Consider the following 20,735-nt stretch of genomic DNA (forward strand, 5'->3'; position numbering starts at 1 on the left):
CGTCTTTCTGTTTGGAAACGGGTATATACTTCCCAGTTCGAAAATTTACATTACAAGTCTGGTGGTATATAGCATCAGCTGCGAGTAAATCCAGAGCATACTCTAGTCGGGCGAGAACTTGATTCCCCCATGCATCATTCCTTTTTAAACAAATTTCTCTAACAGTATTTTGAAAATCAAATGTCCGAACAGGAATAACTTCAAAACCTCTTTTATTCCCGCTAAGTTTGGCATTCTGTTGACAAAAAAGACAACGTTTTTCAACATCGAACCCGTCTTCTTCTGACCGAAGCCTTCTATACGCTTCAGATAAATTGCCACTATGCTGGGAACGTCGGAACTCCTTTTGTCTACAGAAGTTACGCCTACAGCCCCTATGTACAGCTTGTTGTGGGGTGACGTTAGTAGAAAGATTTAGCTTTTCACTAATCAAGTTTATAGTTTCACAATCCTTCTGCCAAGAATTACTACTGGTTGGTCGTCGTCTAAACGCTTTTCACAAAAGATACCGCTCACTAAAAAAAAGAAAGAAAAAACTCTTTAAGTAGAGAATTTACTTGATAAATAAACGAGCATTTATGTCGTCACTGGGCTTCCATAGATTTTTTCACGATAAAGGCTTCATCACGTCATTAAAACGACTAATTACTAGTGTTTGCCTAAATCTGACGATAAAATTTGACATAAATTAAACGCATATCTATTGAATATAAATTATTTTAAATTTAGAATGATAGGTTTGAAAGGAAATTCATTAATTGATATGCATGCATCAAATTTAACGATACGTTGCCAAGGCCTAGGCTAATTGAAGTACATTGCTTAATCGTGTGAGTCTGAATTGAAATAATTACTGAAATTCAATATAATTAGGAATCTTACTACTTACTTTTTGAACTAAATAAGTATTATTTCATCTATTATTATATTATTGGAAGTATTAGGTTGATTTCTGCGATTTCTGCTCTGCCTAAGACGTTTTGTTGATATCAGCTAGTGTCGTCTGCTACTTCCGGCTACGAATTAATCAACTACGGAAGCCCGCCGAGGCCTTAGTTTAACGTTACTATAGTGACACATTTGTTTTACCTGTATATCAAAAATGGCAGGTTCTACCGACGGCGATTTTTTTATATATTTTAGATACATCCGTAGAGGGTTGAACTTTTGCAATTTGTTTTGGGTAATTACTGATATCTCCAGGACTAGTATACGTTAAAGGACAATATTGGTGTCAGCCATGTGTTTAGTTTAAACAATATTTTATTCGTTTGAAAAGGATTGAACAACAGGCAAAGCCTATATAAGTTCTTTCCCATGTGTGATAGTACTGGTTAAACACGTTCCAAATATAATCATTGTTACGATAGATGCGTAACGAAGATTTCAAAAAACGGAATGGACGAAAAAAAAAAAAAATACGAAAATACAGATTTCAAGAATAATTTAACTTCTTTGTCTTTTTTCGTATTGAAAATAATTTACCTCTTTATCGATCATCGGAACGTTCAAGTCCCACCTCTATCCCCTTCAGCAAAATGTGTAAAACTTGTGGATACCCTAACCAAACTAAATCATTTATAAAATATCATAAAACAAGAAATTATTTAAAAACTTAACCACTTGGGCCTAAAAGAATTAAATAAGCCTGCACACTTACCAAGAAAAGTTAAAACAGTTTCATTGTTTTTCTTTTGGTTTTCATCCTCATCCATCCCAGATCCAGATCCAGCCCCTGATATGACGTCAACATCCTCATCGTCAGTATCTGTTTTCACGTCATTGTTTTTTGGTGGTTTAGTTGTCGTTGTGGTTGTTGTTGTTCTAGTTGGTGGTTGTTTTGTGGTTGTATCTTGAATACTTATTTTGACACTCAGCTTGTTGTTGCTCTGAGTAGGGGCATCTTTAGAGTCTGAAACGTGATATCCAAATATTTCGTCCAGATCAAAAAACTCTTCCATCGTTTCGTCATGATGATTGGCATCCTTTTCTGAAATATATAATATGAAAAAATTATTAATGAAATTTACGGTGATTGCAATATAACGTGTTATGGAAATTTTTATTGTTTCGTTTTGGCTATGAAAACATGTTTTTTTTTTAGTAAATCGAAACATGTTGTTCATGTTTTTGTCTTCTAATATCAGGCTAGTTAAATTAGCTCAAATAAAGCCTAACCCAAAAGAAATTGCACCGAAACAGTTATCTTTTGATTATCATTCAGTAGGGTATTCTACGTGTACGAACAATTTTTTGATATCAATATGATCGTATTGTTTAATACTATTTGTCCGTAGGAATCAAATATCATAATTTTATACGAATAATGATTATCACTTGCGTCAAACAAGTATTTGTTTTAGAGGCTAAAAATACAGTTTTTGCCAAAATGACGGTACTTCCTGTGATAATGAAATTTTATATTATGAAATCGTAAATGGCATTAGGTTTTGCACAGTGAAAATTTTATGAAAATTTAATAATATACTATTCAAAAAAAGTAGGGGATATTTGATTTTTAAATGTTATTAAAGTCACCTAATGAAACTGACGAAGAAACAAATCACAAAATGAAATGAAGTTCACATTCATCGATTTATTCCAAATGATCGTTAGACTAAGTAAGTCACAGACTGACCATTATAAGGGTAAAATGATACCCGGGGTCAAACAGCAAAGTTACCACAGCATCACAACCAAGTCAGTAACGGGTAAATCCTCCTCTGTTTGCCAAACAAGCATTGATCCGACGTGGCATACTCCTAATGAGACGTCTAAGGTCATTTTGGTCCAGATTGTCCCATTCCTGTTGCAACGCAGCAGCAAGTTCTTGGACATTGGCAGGACGTTGTTGACGTTGACGTAACCTCTGTCCAAGCATGTCCCAGACATGCTCGATGGGGGAGAGGTCGGGACTCAGTGCTGGCCAAGGTAATGTGGTGATGTTCTGTTGTTGGAGGTAACCTGTAACGATCCTGGCCCTGTGACATCTTGCGTTGTCATCCTGGAAGATGAAACGGCGGCCATGACGTCGTGCGAACGGCACAACATGGACTGCCAAGATGTTGTCCCGGTAGTACTGGCCTGTAACACGCCCTGCAACAACATGTAAAGCCGTTCTTCCAGCAACAGTGATGCCTCCCCACACCATAACAGAACCACCCCCAAATCGATCATGTCTGATGACGTTAACGTCTTGGAAGCGCTCGTTTCGACGACGCCACATCCTCCTACGGCTGTCCAAAAAATCAACAGTGAACCTTGACTCATCTGAAAACATCACATTGCTCCAGCGTCGATTATCTCAGTGTTGACGATCCCTACACCAACGACGTCTTGCCTGAATGTGATGATCTCTCAAACAAGGGATCACGCGAGGACGTCGGGCGCGAAGGTGACCCCTATGCAGTCGATTCCGAATCGTCTGGCCACTCACTCTCACACCAGTGTCTGTTTGAAGACGAGCGCTGATCTGATTTGCTGTGATGACACGATTTCTCAAGGCCAAGGTACGGATAAATCGATCCTAGGCTTGAGTTGTCGCCCTTGGTCGACCTGAGCGTGGTCTGTCCTGTACAGATTGTATATCACGGTATCTGGACCATAGCCTGCTTATGACAGACTGAGAAACATTCATCGTCCGCGCCACAACCGCCTGTGTTGTGCCGATCTGTAGCATGCCAAGGGCACGTAACCTTTCATTTTGGGTAAGCCGACGCATATCAAAATTTGTTTTCTGGTCACTAAAACAATTAAACTGATGTTTCCACCCTGGAATTCAATGCCACAATGACTGTAACATTCAAAGTCAGAGTCGTGCAAATCTTGGGTTGGACCCCCATGATGATCCCAAGCATCACCTGCATTCCATGCGGTAGCTATTGGTGCGTTTGGGCGTCACATGTAACTGGAAATGTTTCTTCTGTTAGGTTCTATAGTGACTTTTTTCGTAGTCATTTGCATATTTTAGTATTATGCCCCCAAAATCAAATATCCCCTACTTTTTTTGAATAGTATATTTGACACCTTTATGGACCAAACACCTTGAAAAGTGACTTGTTGAAAAACGTCTATTTCTCCGCAACTGAACAAGTTAGAAACCATTTTGAGTTATCTATATGATCGTAAGGATTCATTCTATTAGTTGACTGATATGAATAAATTATTTGTTTCGAAGGCTTTGAATACAGTTTTGCCCAAACTACGTCATTTCAGGTGACATTTAAACTGTCAAATTGGTTTGACCTAGTCAAAATTGACATTGTGCATCAAAAGGTGTCACTTCTATGAAAATTCAATAATAATTGACTCTTTTACCGGCAAAATAGCGTAAAAAGGGACTGCTCATATTACAAACTAATTTTAACATACATTTTCTTCGTATGGATAATAGCTAGAAGTTTAGAAAAGTTACGTAAAAGCCTGGGGCCTGTTTCACGAAATTTTAACTAAAGATAAAATCCAAATTTTAGTAGATACTTCAATTTTGATTGGCTAAGCACTAAAATCAATCTAATATTATCCAATCAAATTACTAAAATCTAGATTTTATCTTAGTTAAAATTCCGTGAAACAGGCCCGTGATTGGGTTGTAAATAGGTCAATTTTACACCTTTCCCCCCCCCCCCTCTTAATCGAATTTGCTCGAAAATGAAATTGAAATTAAAAAAAACTAAGCTCACAGTTTTTTGCGCCTTTAAAGGAAACACTCTTTTAGTTATATGACTTTTAAAAAAATAATATTTGCTTTCGAAAAGTGGTAACGAACTGTCAAAATTGTAGTTTTTGGTAAAATTACGCCACTTCCGGTGCCGACAGATAACTCTATCGATAACAAAAAAAAAATGACAATTGAGACAACAGAGCATATGAACTTTGTTTTATACAAATCGAACAATAAATAATTAATCTAGCACTGAAAAATAGAATTAGCCAATGGCGACCAAGGAAAATTACTTAGACAAAATAAATTCACATTTTTGCTCAAATCAGATGACTCTTTAATTCTTTGTAAAACAGGGCCAAAACATATTCATAAATAATCAAGTTTTTTGTAAAAATTTAAATTTTCTAAATTTGGCGCCAAATATCTGCAAAGATTTGCCGAAAATCAAAAATCAAAAGTAGCGCAGCTATGTGCCATGTCTCCAGCTATGCCAAAATGTATTGAAAGTTAAAATCCAACCATTATTGTAAAAATTACTGCAATATTTTTAAAAACGATAACTTCGGTGATTTCGGATATTTCGCATTGTCGCAGAACGTTAAAAATAGCTTTATCCTCTAAGTCACACCCACTTTCCAGTAAAACCGAAGAAATCGAAACGATGCGACAAGCAGTTGCTGAGATCTAATCAAAATGGAATTTGAATAATAATAATAATAATAACTGGAACAGCGATGCAGTAATGAAGGGTTTCATCGGTGCCACGTTACCCTTGAACTTATGTCACTTTCGGTACCAAAGAAACCGTTAAACAGGTTTCCACATAAGCATTGCACACATGAAATAAAATGGACGCAGAATCAACCAAATCCAGCAATCAATTCATTTTATACATTTGTTTACATGTAAGTGATGTTACAATACTTCCGGTGATAATGAAAATCTTAAATTAGTTTATGAAATCAGAAATAGCATCATCACATGCTGAAATTTTTTATGTAAATCGAATAATATTTGACACTTTTATAGACCAAAAACCTTGAAAAGTGCCTTGTAGAAAATCGTGTATTTCTCTGCAACTGTACAAGTTAGAAACCATTTTGTGGTATCTGTATGATCGTATGGGTTCATTCGACACTTTAGTTCTTTTGGTCCACTAATATCTGATGGAGAAATCAAGTTTTTCGCAAGAGCGCCAATTTTTTTTAACCCTTTTCTTCAGTTTTTGAATACTTCCGGTATGGAGATTATTGTCGGGATAGTTTTGATAACCGGTTTTGGTAATTAAATAGCCACAGGGCTCTGTAATGATATTTTACATTATCTGATCAGATAAAATGCCCCTGAGAAATTTTATGTTTAAAAGTGCCAAAAATGCAAAAATGTCAAAATGTCGAAAATTAAATTTTAATATTTCAATACATATTATACATCGTTAGAATCGCAAATAGGTCAGCTATCTGAATGTGTAGACTTTTTGTAAAAATCTGTTTAAATAATAAAGTAATAGAGCATTTTCCAAAATTTCACGATTTTTCTACTTTTTTTCGATTTTCAGTTCCTTTTTTTTATCCTATCCCAGACATTTCAAAGTCTTATTGGATGGCTTCATACACAAGACTGTCGAATGGACTCTCGATGGAGAAAATTAAAAAAAAAATTTGTAGGTCCAAAAACGCTCCAAAACAGAAAATACTTGTTTTTCAACGTGCCATATTTTGCTGCCTTGTCATAGTATCCGTATGAATTAGGAATCATACGATAGTCCAATCCTTCTGCCGCCCAACGATACATTAATTTATTTAATCCAATGATATTGGACGGAGAAATCGAAATCGAGTTTTTCCCCAAAACACCCATTTTTTACGTTTTTTTTTCGAAATATCGGACATTTTGTGGTATCTGTATGATCGTATAGGTTCATTCGATTTGTTGATTGGAATCAAATATCATAATTTTAAAAACTTTACAAATCAGACCCATTTGAATAAAATATCTGTTTTAAAGGTTAAAAATACATTTTTTTCCAAAATGACATTATTTCTGGTGATACTAAAAATGTGAAATTAGTTTTATAACATCATCTAAGACATTAGGCATATCATAATTTAAAAAAACGTTACAAATCAGACTCATTTGAATAAAATATCTGTTTTGAAGGCTATAAATACAATAAATACAAATCAGACCCATTTGAATAAAATATCTGTTTTAAAGGTTAAAAATACATTTTTTTCCAAAATGACATTATTTCTGGTGATACTAAAAATGTGAAATTAGTTTTATAACATCATCTAAGACATTAGGCATATCATAATTTTAAAAAACGTTACAAATCAGACTCATTTGAATAAAATATCTGTTTTGAAGGCTATAAATACAATTTTTTTCAAAATGACATTTTTTCTGGTGATACTAAAAAATGTTAAATTAGTTTTATAACATCATCTAAGACATTAGGCATCACATGATGATAATTTTATGAAAATCGAATAAGAAATTAACACTTTTATGAACCAAAAACCTTCAAAAGTGACTTGTAGAAAACAGTCTATTTTCCGCAACCGAACAAGTTAGAAACTTTTATGATATCTATATGACCGTATGAATTTCATTAATATGAGAATTTAAACCAAAAGTTAAATTAATTAATGCATATTAAATAATTCTCAGTTGAAAAAAAATATTGATTTTAAAAGTTAAAAATGCAGTTTTTGGCAATATGGCGTCACTTCCGGTGTCAATTTTAAATTGTAACCAATTTGATATGACGCATACTTGCTTTTTGAATGAAATGATGTCACTTTTATGAAAATCCAATAATAATTGACTATTTTACAGGCAAAATAACGAACACAGTGACTTATACAAAATTGCCCATTTCTAGGCAATTGCTTATATTACAAATTAATTTTCACATACATTTTCTTCGTATGGATTATAGCTACAAGTTTATACAAGTTACGTAGACATATTGTAAACTCTGAAAAGCCTGAATGGGTTGTAAATAGGTCAATTTTAGACCTTTTTTTCACCTCTTAATGGAATTTGCCCTTTAAAGGCCACACTCTTTTAGTTATATCAGTTTTTTAAAAAATAATATTTGCTTTCGAAAAATGGTACATGTAAAAATTGTAGTTTTTGGTAAAATTGTGTCACTTCTGGTGCCGACAGATAACTGTACCGGTAACAAAAGCCTGAATGGGTTGTAAATAGGTCAATATTACACCTTTTTTCACCTATTAATCAAATTTGCTCGAAAATGAAATCGAAATTAAAAATACCGAGCCCAACATTTTGTGCGCCTTTAAAGGGCACACTCTTTTAGTTATATCAGTTTTTTAAAAAAATAATATTTGCTTTCGAAAAATGGTAAATAAACTGTCAAAATTGTAGTTTTTGGTAAAATTAAGCCACTTCCGGTGCCGACAGATAACTCTATCGGTAACAAAAAAATGACAATTGAGACAACAGAGCATATGAACTTTGGTTTATACAAATCGGACAATCAATAATTAATCTAGGACTGAAAAACAGAATTAGCCAATGGCGGCCAAGGAAAATTACTGAGACAAAAAAATTTCACATTTTTGCTCAAGTCAGATGGCTCTTTAATTCTGTGTAAAACACGACTAAAAGATATTCATAAATAAAAACGTTTTTTCTAAAAATTTAAATTTTCTAAATTTGGCGCCTAATATCTGCGAAGATTTGTCGAAAATCAAAAATCAAAAGTAGCGTAGCGATGTGCCCTGTCTCTGGCCATGCCAAAATGTATCAACAGTTAAAATCCAACGATTATTGATAAAATTACTGCAATATTTTTAAAAACGATAGCTTCGGTGATTTCGGATATTTCGCATTGTCGCAGAACGTTAAAAATAGCTTTATCCTCTAAGTCACACCCACTTTCCAGTAAAACCGAAGAAATCGAAACGATGCGACAAGCAGTTGCTGAGATCTAATCAAAATGGAATTTGAATAATAATAATAATAATAATAACTGGAACAGCGATGCAGTAATGAAGGGTTTCATCGGTGCCACGTTACCCTTGAACTTATGTCACTTTCGGTACCAAAGAAACCGTTAAACAGGTTTCCACATAAGCATTGCACACATGAAATAAAATGGACGCAGAATCAACCAAATCCAGCAATCAATTCATTTTATACATTTGTTTACATGTAAGTGATGTTACAATACTTCCGGTGATAATGAAAATCTTAAATTAGTTTATGAAATCAGAAATAGCATCATCACATGCTGAAATTTTTTATGTAAATCGAATAATATTTGACACTTTTATAGACCAAAAACCTTGAAAAGTGCCTTGTAGAAAATCGTGTATTTCTCTGCAACTGTACAAGTTAGAAACCATTTTGTGGTATCTGTATGATCGTATGGGTTCATTCGACACTTTAGTTCTTTTGGTCCACTAATATCTGATGGAGAAATCAAGTTTTTCGCAAGAGCGCCAATTTTTTTTAACCCTTTTCTTCAGTTTTTGAATACTTCCGGTATGGAGATTATTGTCGGGATAGTTTTGATAACCGGTTTTGGTAATTAAATAGCCACAGGGCTCTGTAATGATATTTTACATTATCTGATCAGATAAAATGCCCCTGAGAAATTTTATGTTTAAAAGTGCCAAAAATGCAAAAATGTCAAAATGTCGAAAATTAAATTTTAATATTTCAATACATATTATACATCGTTAGAATCGCAAATAGGTCAGCTATCTGAATGTGTAGACTTTTTGTAAAAATCTGTTTAAATAATAAAGTAATAGAGCATTTTCCAAAATTTCACGATTTTTCTACTTTTTTTCGATTTTCAGTTCCTTTTTTTTATCCTATCCCAGACATTTCAAAGTCTTATTGGATGGCTTCATGCACAAGACTGTCGAATGGACTCTCGATGGAGAAAATTAAAAAAATATTTGTAGGTCCAAAAACGCTCCAAAACAGAAAATACTTGTTTTTCAACGTGCCATATTTTGCTGCCTTGTCATAGTATCCGTATGAATTAGGAATCATACGATAGTCCAATCCTTCTGCCGCCCAACGATACATTAATTTATTTAATCCAATGATATTGGACGGAGAAATCGAAATCGAGTTTTTCCCCAAAACACCCATTTTTTACGTTTTTTTTTCGAAATATCGGACATTTTGTGGTATCTGTATGGTCGTATAGGTTCATTCGATTTGTTGATTGGAATCAAATATCATAATTTTAAAAACTTTACAAATCAGACCCATTTGAATAAAATATCTGTTTTAAAGGTTAAAAATACATTTTTTTCCAAAATGACATTATTTCTGGTGATACTAAAAATGTGAAATTAGTTTTATAACATCATCTAAGACATTAGGCATATCATAATTTTAAAAAACGTTACAAATCAGACTCATTTGAATAAAATATCTGTTTTGAAGGCTATAAATACAATAAATACAAATCAGACCCATTTGAATAAAATATCTGTTTTAAAGGTTAAAAATACATTTTTTTCCAAAATGACATTATTTCTGGTGATACTAAAAATGTGAAATTAGTTTTATAACATCATCTAAGACATTAGGCATATCATAATTTTAAAAAACGTTACAAATCAGACTCATTTGAATAAAATATCTGTTTTGAAGGCTATAAATACAATTTTTTTCAAAATGACATTTTTTCTGGTGATACTAAAAAATGTTAAATTAGTTTTATAACATCATCTAAGACATTAGGCATCACATGATGATAATTTTATGAAAATCGAATAAGAAATTAACACTTTTATGAACCAAAAACCTTCAAAAGTGACTTGTAGAAAACAGTCTATTTTCCGCAACCGAACAAGTTAGAAACTTTTATGATATCTATATGACCGTATGAATTTCATTAATATGAGAATTTAAACCAAAAGTTAAATTAATTAATGCATATTAAATAATTCTCAGTTGAAAAAAAATATTGATTTTAAAAGTTAAAAATGCAGTTTTTGGCAATATGGCGTCACTTCCGGTGTCAATTTTAAATTGTAACCAATTTGATATGACGCATACTTGCTTTTTGAATGAAATGATGTCACTTTTATGAAAATCCAATAATAATTGACTATTTTACAGGCAAAATAACGAACACAGTGACTTATACAAAATTGCCCATTTCTAGGCAATTGCTTATATTACAAATTAATTTTCACATACATTTTCTTCGTATGGATTATAGCTACAAGTTTATACAAGTTACGTAGACATATTGTAAACTCTGAAAAGCCTGAATGGGTTGTAAATAGGTCAATTTTAGACCTTTTTTTCACCTCTTAATGGAATTTGCCCTTTAAAGGCCACACTCTTTTAGTTATATCAGTTTTTTAAAAAATAATATTTGCTTTCGAAAAATGGTACATGTAAAAATTGTAGTTTTTGGTAAAATTGTGTCACTTCTGGTGCCGACAGATAACTGTACCGGTAACAAAAGCCTGAATGGGTTGTAAATAGGTCAATATTACACCTTTTTTCACCTATTAATCAAATTTGCTCGAAAATGAAATCGAAATTAAAAATACCGAGCCCAACATTTTGTGCGCCTTTAAAGGGCACACTCTTTTAGTTATATCAGTTTTTTAAAAAAATAATATTTGCTTTCGAAAAATGGTAAATAAACTGTCAAAATTGTAGTTTTTGGTAAAATTAAGCCACTTCCGGTGCCGACAGATAACTCTATCGGTAACAAAAAAATGACAATTGAGACAACAGAGCATATGAACTTTGGTTTATACAAATCGGACAATCAATAATTAATCTAGGACTGAAAAACAGAATTAGCCAATGGCGGCCAAGGAAAATTACTGAGACAAAAAAATTTCACATTTTTGCTCAAGTCAGATGGCTCTTTAATTCTGTGTAAAACACGACTAAAAGATATTCATAAATAAAAACGTTTTTTCTAAAAATTTAAATTTTCTAAATTTGGCGCCTAATATCTGCGAAGATTTGTCGAAAATCAAAAATCAAAAGTAGCGTAGCGATGTGCCCTGTCTCTGGCCATGCCAAAATGTATCAACAGTTAAAATCCAACGATTATTGATAAAATTACTGCAATATTTTTAAAAACGATAGCTTCGGTGATTTCGGATATTTCGCATTGTCGCAGAACGTTCAAAATAGCTTTATCCTCTAAGTCACACCCACTAACCTGTAAAACCGAAGAAATCGAAACGATGCGACAAGCAGTTACTGAGATCTAAACAAAATGGAATTTGAATAATAATAATAATAACTAGAACAGCGATGCCATAATGACTGGGTTCACCGATGCCACGTTACCCTAAACATATGTCATTTCCGGTACCAAAGAAACCATTAAACGGGTTTCCACGTAAGCATTGCACCCATCAAATAAAATGGACGCCGAATCAACCAAATCAGAAATGACATAAGGCATCACATAGTGAAAATTTTATTTACATCGAATAATAATTGCCACTTTTATAGACCAAAAACCTTGAAAAGTGACTTGTAGAAAACCGTCTATTTCTCTGCAACCGTATAAGCTAGAAACCATGTTTTGGTATCTGTATGATCGTATGGGTTCAATCTATTTGTTGATTGGAATCAAATATCATAATTTTAAAAACATTACACACCAGACTCATTTGAATAAAATATCTGTTTTGAAGGCCAAAAATACAGTTTTTGCCAAATTACTTGTATGATATCGTAAATGGCATTAGGTATCACACAGTGAAGATTTTATGAAAATCGAATAATAATTGACACTTTTATGGACCAAAAACCTTGAAAAGTGACCTGTTGAAAATCACCTATTTCTCCGCAACTGAACAAGTTAGAAACAATTTTGTAAAATCTACATGACCGTATGAATTTTATTAAAATGTGAATGTAAACCAAAAGTTAAAATTATTAATACATATTAAATAATTCTTGTTGAAAAAAATATTGATTTTAAAAGTTAAAAATGCATTTTTATTGTAATCAATTTGATACCACGCATACTTGCTTTTTGAATCAAATGGAGTCACTTTTGTGAAAATCCAATAATAATTGACTATTTTACAGGCAAAATAACGAAAACAGTGACTTGTGCAAATTCTAGGTAACTGCTTATATTACAAACTAATTTTAACATACATTTTCTTCGTATGGATTATAGCTACAAGTTTATAAATGTTACGTAGAAATATTTTATAATCTGAAAAGCCTGAATGGGTTGTAAATAGGTCAATTTTACACCTTTTTTCACCTATTAATCAAATTTGCTCGAAAATGAAATCGAAATTAAAAATACCGAGCCAAACATTTTGTGCGCCTTTAAAGGGCACACTCTTTTAGTTATATCAGTTTTTTAAAAAAATAATATTTGCTTTCGAAAAATGGTACCTAACTGTCAAAATCGTAGTTTTTGGTAAAATTAAGCCACTTCCGGTGCCGACAGATAACTCTATCGGTAACAAAAAAATGACAATTGAGACAACGGAGTATATGAACTTTGTTTTATACAAATCGAGCAATAAATAATTAATCTAGGACTGAAAAAACGAATTCGCCAATGGCGGCCAAGGAAAATTACTGAGACAAAAAAATTTCAAATTTTTGCCCAAGTCAGATGACTCCTTAATTTTGTTTAAAATACGACTAAAAAATATTCATAAATAAAAAAGTTTTTTGTAAATACTTAAAATTTTCAAATTTCGAACGACAAAAGCCATAGATGAATGTTCGAGATTGAAAAATGTGAGATAGCCATTGTCTCGGAAAAGATTCAGGGTTTCCAAAAATGTGAATTGTTTTAATATAGGTAAAGAATTAGCAAAACCACGGCCGCTTTTTGTTTATTGCTACCATTTTCCGGCGTGGTTCCCCCTTGTCAGTGATGCAGGACGGAGGGCCTGACAAGGACAGCTGTCTAGTCCTTCGGATGAGACGAAAAATCGAGGTCCCATGAATACATTGGAATGCACGTAAAAGATCCCTTGGCAGTTGGAATTCGATATAAGAGTAGGCGATAGTGCCGCTGCCCGGGCAAAATTTCCCTCATAGCACACTGTATGGCGTATGCCCGTCTTCATTAGCCCAGGTTAGGAGCAGAACAGTAGGACGTTAAACCCCATTTCATTTCATTTCATTTTATTGCTACCATTCAAAATTCGGCCACTTCCAGTCAGCGCAGAAGTTTCAAGTATCAAGTAACCACCACATGGTTTCCCGAAAGACAATTTGGTTCCAGATCGATATCTGTTTCCGATCATGGAGAAATAGGCTTCCGCGGTAAATCATAATAATAATAACTAGACCTGCAAGCAGCACTGAACCAGCTTTCAGGAATTAGACAGGAAATGTGTCATACAATAGGCCATTTATCGAGCTACCAAACGATACTTTAGATGTTTTGATCCGGTCACACCCGACGGTGAAATCCCGATTGTTGCAAGAGTACTGATTTTATTACTGTCTTATTTTTTTTAATTATCGAATATTTGTTTGACTACTTCCTGTTTACGGATCATTATCGGGATAGATTTAACAAGTGGTATGGGAAGTTTTAGAAAGATCCATTGGACAGTTTTACCTCCATTATACCATTAGAAGCAGATTTACAGATATAACGATTTTTCGACTTTTTCAAAGATTGTGGCCCTTTTGGACCATTTATACTATATTGTCATTATTGAGACTTTTGAATTTGGATTCACACCATAGACCACCGTTAGGACTCTAAGTAACAGAAGTTTAAGAAAGGAAATAAGAGAAGTTTTCGAGATAAAAGCGGATGAATAGGCTCCAAAAAGGAAAATAATAGATTTTCAGCGTTTCATATAATATATTGCCTAACCCGTGAATTTTTACCATTTAGATGTCATACCGATCGTCCGTTGTTCGGGCCCTCCAATGACACTTTAGTTGTTTTGATTCGGTGAAATCTTACGTAGTAATACCTTTTTTCGCAAGATCATCATTTTTTTTACTTTTTAGGGGGGTTTTTTCTCAAAATATCGGATATTTTTTCGACTACTTCCGGTTGTTGGAACATTGTCGGGGTAGTTTTAACAAGTTGTTTGGTTACCTAACCTTCTGTACAAGAAGTTTCAGAAAAATCCATTCAGCTGTATTCCAAAGAAAGAAAAATAGAAGAGCATTTTCAGTAATTTAAGGATTTTTCAACTTCTTTCCAAGATTGAGGCTCTTTTTGGACCACTTATATTATTTCAATGCTTTTATTTTCGGACTCACGCCATAGTCCACCGATAGGACTGTGAGTAAAAGAAGTTTAAGAAAAATCGCAGTTTTCGTTTTCGAGAAAATGGCGTCTCAAAATGCCCCAAAACAGAAGATACTAGATTTTCGGCGTATCATAATTTATTTTCTAACCATCTAAATCGTATCATTCAGATGTCATATCATAGTCCATTAATGGGGCTATCCAGCAATACTTTAGTTCTTTTGGTCTGCTAACATCTGATGGAGAAATCAAGTTTTTCGCAAGAGCGCTATTTTTTAAAACCTTTTTTCTTCATTTTTTGCATACTTCCGGTATGGAGATTATTGTCGGGATAGTTTTAATAACCGGATTGGCTTATCAAATAGCCACAGGGCTATGTAATGATATATTACATTGCCTGATCAGATAAAATGCCCCTGGGAAATCCTATGTTCAATAGTGCCAAAAATGCAAAAATGCCAATATATCGAAAATTAAATTTAAATATTTCAATACATATTATACATCGCTAGAATCGTAATTAGGTCAGCTATCTGAATGTGTAACTTTTTTTGTAAAAATTTGTTTAAATAATAAAGTAATAGAGCATTTTCCAAAATTTAACGATTTTTCAACTTTTTTCGATTTTCAGTACGTTAATTTACCTATTCCAGACATTTCAATGTCTTATTGGATGGATTCATACACAAGACTACCGGAGGGACTCTAGATAGGGAAAGTTTAAGAAAAATCCTTGGAGTAGTTTTCGAGATACAGGCGTCCAAAAACGCTCCAAATCAAAAATACTTGATTTTGCTGCCCTCTGATAGGATTCGTGTGAAGTGAGTATCATATGGCAGTCGAACCCCCGGGCCACCCAACGATACCTTAATTTCTTTAATCCGTTGATATCGGGTGGAGAAATCATGTTTTTCCCAAAAGCACCCAGTTTTGCGTTTTCTTCAAAATATCGGACATTTTTTCGACCACTTCCGGTTTAAGGATCCTTGTCGAAATAGCTTTATCAAGCGGTCTGACTATATAGCTTTATGTTCCAGGACTTTCAGAAATATCGATTTATCCTTTCCCAAAAATATACGGGTTGGGAAATGGGCAGAAAATTCGAAAAAAAAAATCGAAAAATAAAGGGCGATAACTCAGAACGAAACTTATATTTCTGGAATCGGAAGGTCTTCAGGTATCCACAAATGTAGGTCAAATTTGAAAATATTGAAAAATAACAAAAATTGTCTCTTAAATAACATTTTTCATTTTTAGAAGGCTAGCAGTCAGCAACGAAGTTTCGAAATTTCGAAATTTTCAACTGCTATTGTCCTAGCAAAGACTCAGGGTTTCTGAAAATGTCATTTGTATGAAAATAGGTACAGAATTGACGAAGCTACGGTCATTTTTTAATTTTTATGCACCGCACGAAATTCGGCCACTTCCGGTCTGCGCAGAAGTTTCAAAAATAGTTTATCAAGTAGCCACCATATGGTTTTCCAATAGAAAATTAGGTCCCATATGGGTATCTGTTACAAGCACTGAGAAATAGGCTCCGGCGAAAAAAAATAATAATAACTAGACCTGCAAGCAGCACTGAACCGGCTTTCAGGAATCAGACAAAAAGTGTGTCATACAATAGCCCATTCATCGAGCTACCAAACGATACTTTAGGTGTTTTGATCCGGTAACAGCCGACGGTGAAATCACGATTTTTGCAAGAGCACCGATTTTAACTGTTTTTTTACTTTTTTTTTTAATATCGAATATTTTTATGATTACGGTTTCACCGGTGCCACGTTACCCTAAACATATGTCACTTCCGGTACCAATGAAACCATTAAACAGGTTTCCACACAAGCATTGCACACATCAAATAAAATGGACGCCGAATCAACCAAATCCATCAATATCAATTCATTTTATACATTTGTTACATGTAAGTGTACAGTACTTCCGGTGATAATGAAAATGTTCAATTAGTTTTATGAAATCAGAAATGGCATAAGGCATCACATGGTGAAAATTTTTATGTAAATCGAATAATAATTGCCACTTTAGATGTTTTGATCCGGTCACACCCGACGGTGAAATCCCGATTGTTGCAAGAGCATTGATTTTTTTACTGTCTTTTTTTTTTTAAATATCGAATATTTATTTGACTACTTCCTGTTTACGGATCATTATCGGGATAGATTTAACAAGTGGTATTGGAACTTATTTTCCTGTACCAGAAGTTTCAGAAAGATCTATTGGACAGTTTTATCTCGCATATACCATTAGAAGCAGATTTACAGATATAACGATTTTTCGACTTCTTTTCAAAGATTGTGGCCCTTTTGGACCATTTATACTATATTGAGGCTTTTAAATTTGGATTCACACCATAGACCACCGTTAGGACTCTAAGTAACAGAAGTTTAAGAAAGGAACTAAGAGAAGTTTAAGAAATAAAAGCGTCTGAATAGGCTCCAAAAAGGAAAATAATAGATTTTCAGCGTTCCATTATATATTGCCTAACCCGCGAATTTTTACCATTTAGATCTCATAAGATTGTCCATTGTTCGAACTATCCAATGACACTTTAGTTGTTTTGATTCGGTGAAATCTGGCGTAGTAATCACTTTTTTCGCAAGATCTCCATTTTTTTAATTTTTACGTTTTTTCTCCTCAAAATATCTGAATTTTTTTCGACTACTTCCCTTTTTTTTTTTTCATTGTCGGGATAGCTTTAACAAGTTGTTTGGTTACCCTACTTTCTGTACAAGAAGTTTCAGAATAATCCATTCAGCTGTTTTCCAAAGAGAGAAAATTAGAAGATCATTTTCAGTAATCTAAGGATTTTTCAACTTTTTTCAAAGATTGAGGCTATTTTTGGACAACGTATGTTATTTCAATGCTTTTATTGTTGGACTCACGCCATAGCCCACCTATAGGACTCTGCGTTAAAAAAATCGGAGTTGTCGTTTTCGAGAAAAAGCCGTCTAAAAGATTTCCAAAAACGGAAAATACTAGATTTTCGGCGTACCACAATTTATTTTCTAACCATCGAAATCGTACCATTGAGATGCCATATAATAGTCCATTAATGGGGCTATCCAAAGACACTTTACTTCTTTCGGTCCGGTAATATGTGACCGAGAAATCCAGCTTTTCGCAAGAGCGACAATTTTTTAACCTTTTTTTTTTCATTTTTTGAATACTTCCGGTATGGAGATTATTGTCGGAATAGTTTTAATAACCAGTTTGGGCAATTAAATAGCGGCAGGGCTCTGTAATGATATATTACATTATCTGATCAGATAAAATGACCATGAGAAATCCTATGTTCAAAGGTGCCAAAAATGCAAAAATGTCAAAATATCGAAAATTAAATTTCAATAACTCAATACAAATTATACATCGTTAGAATCATAATTAGGTCAGCTATCCGAATCTGTAATCTTTTTGTAAAAATGTCTTTAAATAATAAAGTAATAGAGCATTTTGCAAAATTTCACGATTTTTCGACTTTTTTCGATTTTCAGTCCCTTTTTTATCGTATTCCAGACATTTCAAAGTCTTACTGGATGGCATAATTCACAAGACTATCGAATGGACTCTCGATAGAGAAAGTTAAAAAAAAAGTTGCGGTTAAGATTTCAAGATACAGGCGTCCAAAAACGCTCCAAATCAGAAAATACTTGATTTTCTGCTTGTCATATTTTGCTGCTTGGTAACAGTATCCGTATAAATTGGGCATCATTCGACAGTCCATTCCTCGGGCCACTCAACGAAAGCTTAATTCGTTTAATCCATTGATACTGGACGGAGAAATCAAGTTTTTCCCCAAAACACCCATTTTTTGCATTTTTTTCGAAATATCTATCATTATTTCGACTACTTCCGGTTTCGGGATCGTTTTTGAAATTGCTTTATGCAGCGGTCTGACTATATAGCTTTATGTTCCAGGAATTTCAGAACTATCGATTTATCCTTTCCCAAAAATATAAGGGTTGGGAAATGGGCAGAAAATTCGAAAAAAATCGAAAAATAAAGGGCGATAACTCGGAATGAAACTTATATTTCTGGTATCGGATGGTCTTCAGGTATCCAAAAATGTAGTTCAAATTTGAAAATTTTGAAAAATAACAAAAATTGTGTTTTAAACAAAAATTTTCATTTTTCGAACGCTAGAAGTCAGCGACGAAGTTTCGAAATTTCGAAATTTTCAACTGCTTTCGTCCGAGAAAAGACTCAGGGTTTCTGAAAATGTCATTTGTATGAAAATAGGTACAGAATTGACGAAGCTACGGCCGTTTTTTTCATTTTTATGCACCGCACGAAATTCGGCCACTTCCGGTCTGCGCAGAAGTTTCAGAATTGTTTTAAGGAGTAGCCACCACATGGTTTCCCAATAGAAAATTTGGTTCCAGATCGATATCTGTTTCCGATCATGGAGAAATAGGCTCCCGCGGAAAAAAATAATAATAACTAGACCTGCAAGCAGCACTGAACCGGCTTTCAGGAATCAGACAGAAAGTGTGTCATACAATAGCCCATTCATCGAGCTACCAAACGATACTTTAGGTGTTTTGATCCGGTAACACCCGACGGTGAAATCACGATTTTTGCAAGAGCACCGATTTTAACTGTTTTTTTACTTTTTTTTTTAATATCGAATATTTTTATGATTACGGTTTCACCGGTGCCACGTTACCCTAAACATATGTCACTTCCGGTACCAATGAAACCATTAAACAGGTTTCCACACAAGCATTGCACACATCAAATAAAATGGACGCCGAATCAACCAAATCCATCAATATCAATTCATTTTATACATTTGTTACATGTAAGTGTACAGTACTTCCGGTGATAATGAAAATGTTCAATTAGTTTTATGAAATCAGAAATGGCATAAGGCATCACATGGTGAAAATGTTTATGTAAATCGAATAATAATTGCCACTTTTATAGACCAAAAACCTTGAAAAGTGACTTGTAGAAAACCGTCTATTTCTCTGCAACCGTACAAGTTAAAAATCATTTTCTGATATCTGTATGATCGTATGGGTTCAATCGATTTGTTGATTGGAATCAAATATCATAATTTTAAAAACATTACAAATCAGACCCATTTGAATAAAATATCTGTTTTGAAGGCTAAAAATACAGTTTTTGCCGAAATGACGTTACTTCCGGCGATAATGAAAATCTTAAATTACTTGTATGAAATTGTAAATGGCATTAGGAATCACACAGTGAAAATTTTATGAAAATCGAATAATAATTGACACTTTTATGGACCAAAAACCTTGAAAAGTGACATGTTGAAAATCGCCTATTTCTCCGCAACTGAACAAGTTAGAAACAATTTTTTGAAATCTATATGACCTTATGAATTTTATTAATATGTGAATATAAACCAAAAGTTAAAATTATTAATACATATTAAAGAATTCTTGGTTGAAAAAATATTGATTTTAAAAGTTAAAAATGCATTTTTTGACAAAATGGCGTCACTTCCGGTGTCAATTTTAAATTGTAATCAATTTGATACGACGCATACTTGCTTTTTGAATCGAATGGTGTCATTTTTGTGAAAATGTAATAATAATTGACTATTTTACAGGCAAAATAACGAAAACAGTGACTGTTGCAAAATTGGCCATTTCTAGGTAACTGCTTATATTACAAACTAATTTTAACATACATTTTCTTCGTATGGTTTATAGCTACAAGTTTATAAAAGTTACGTAGAAATATTTTAAAATCTGAAAAGCCTGAATGGGTTGTAAATAGGTCAATTTTACACCCTTTTTCACCTCTTAATCGAATTTGCTCGAAAATGAAATCGAAATTAAAAAA

General features: G+C 33.4%; 1 long non-coding RNA gene across 1 annotated transcript in view; it reads right to left on the reverse strand.

Annotated features, from left to right (window-relative positions):
• Positions 1–371: 371 nt before the first annotated feature.
• LOC126825415 (uncharacterized) overlaps positions 372–20,735 on the reverse strand; it is a 49,879-nt gene continuing 29,515 nt past the window's right edge. The window contains exons 2-3 of the long non-coding RNA XR_008788664.1: positions 1,661–1,990; positions 372–515 (exon numbers count right to left, since the gene is read on the reverse strand). This is a non-coding gene — a long non-coding RNA (uncharacterized LOC126825415). The remainder of the gene's footprint in view (positions 516–1,660; positions 1,991–20,735) is intronic.

This window comes from Patella vulgata, chromosome 6 (genome assembly GCF_932274485.2).
Source record: "Patella vulgata chromosome 6, xgPatVulg1.2, whole genome shotgun sequence".
Classification (NCBI taxonomy): domain Eukaryota; kingdom Metazoa; phylum Mollusca; class Gastropoda; family Patellidae; genus Patella; species Patella vulgata.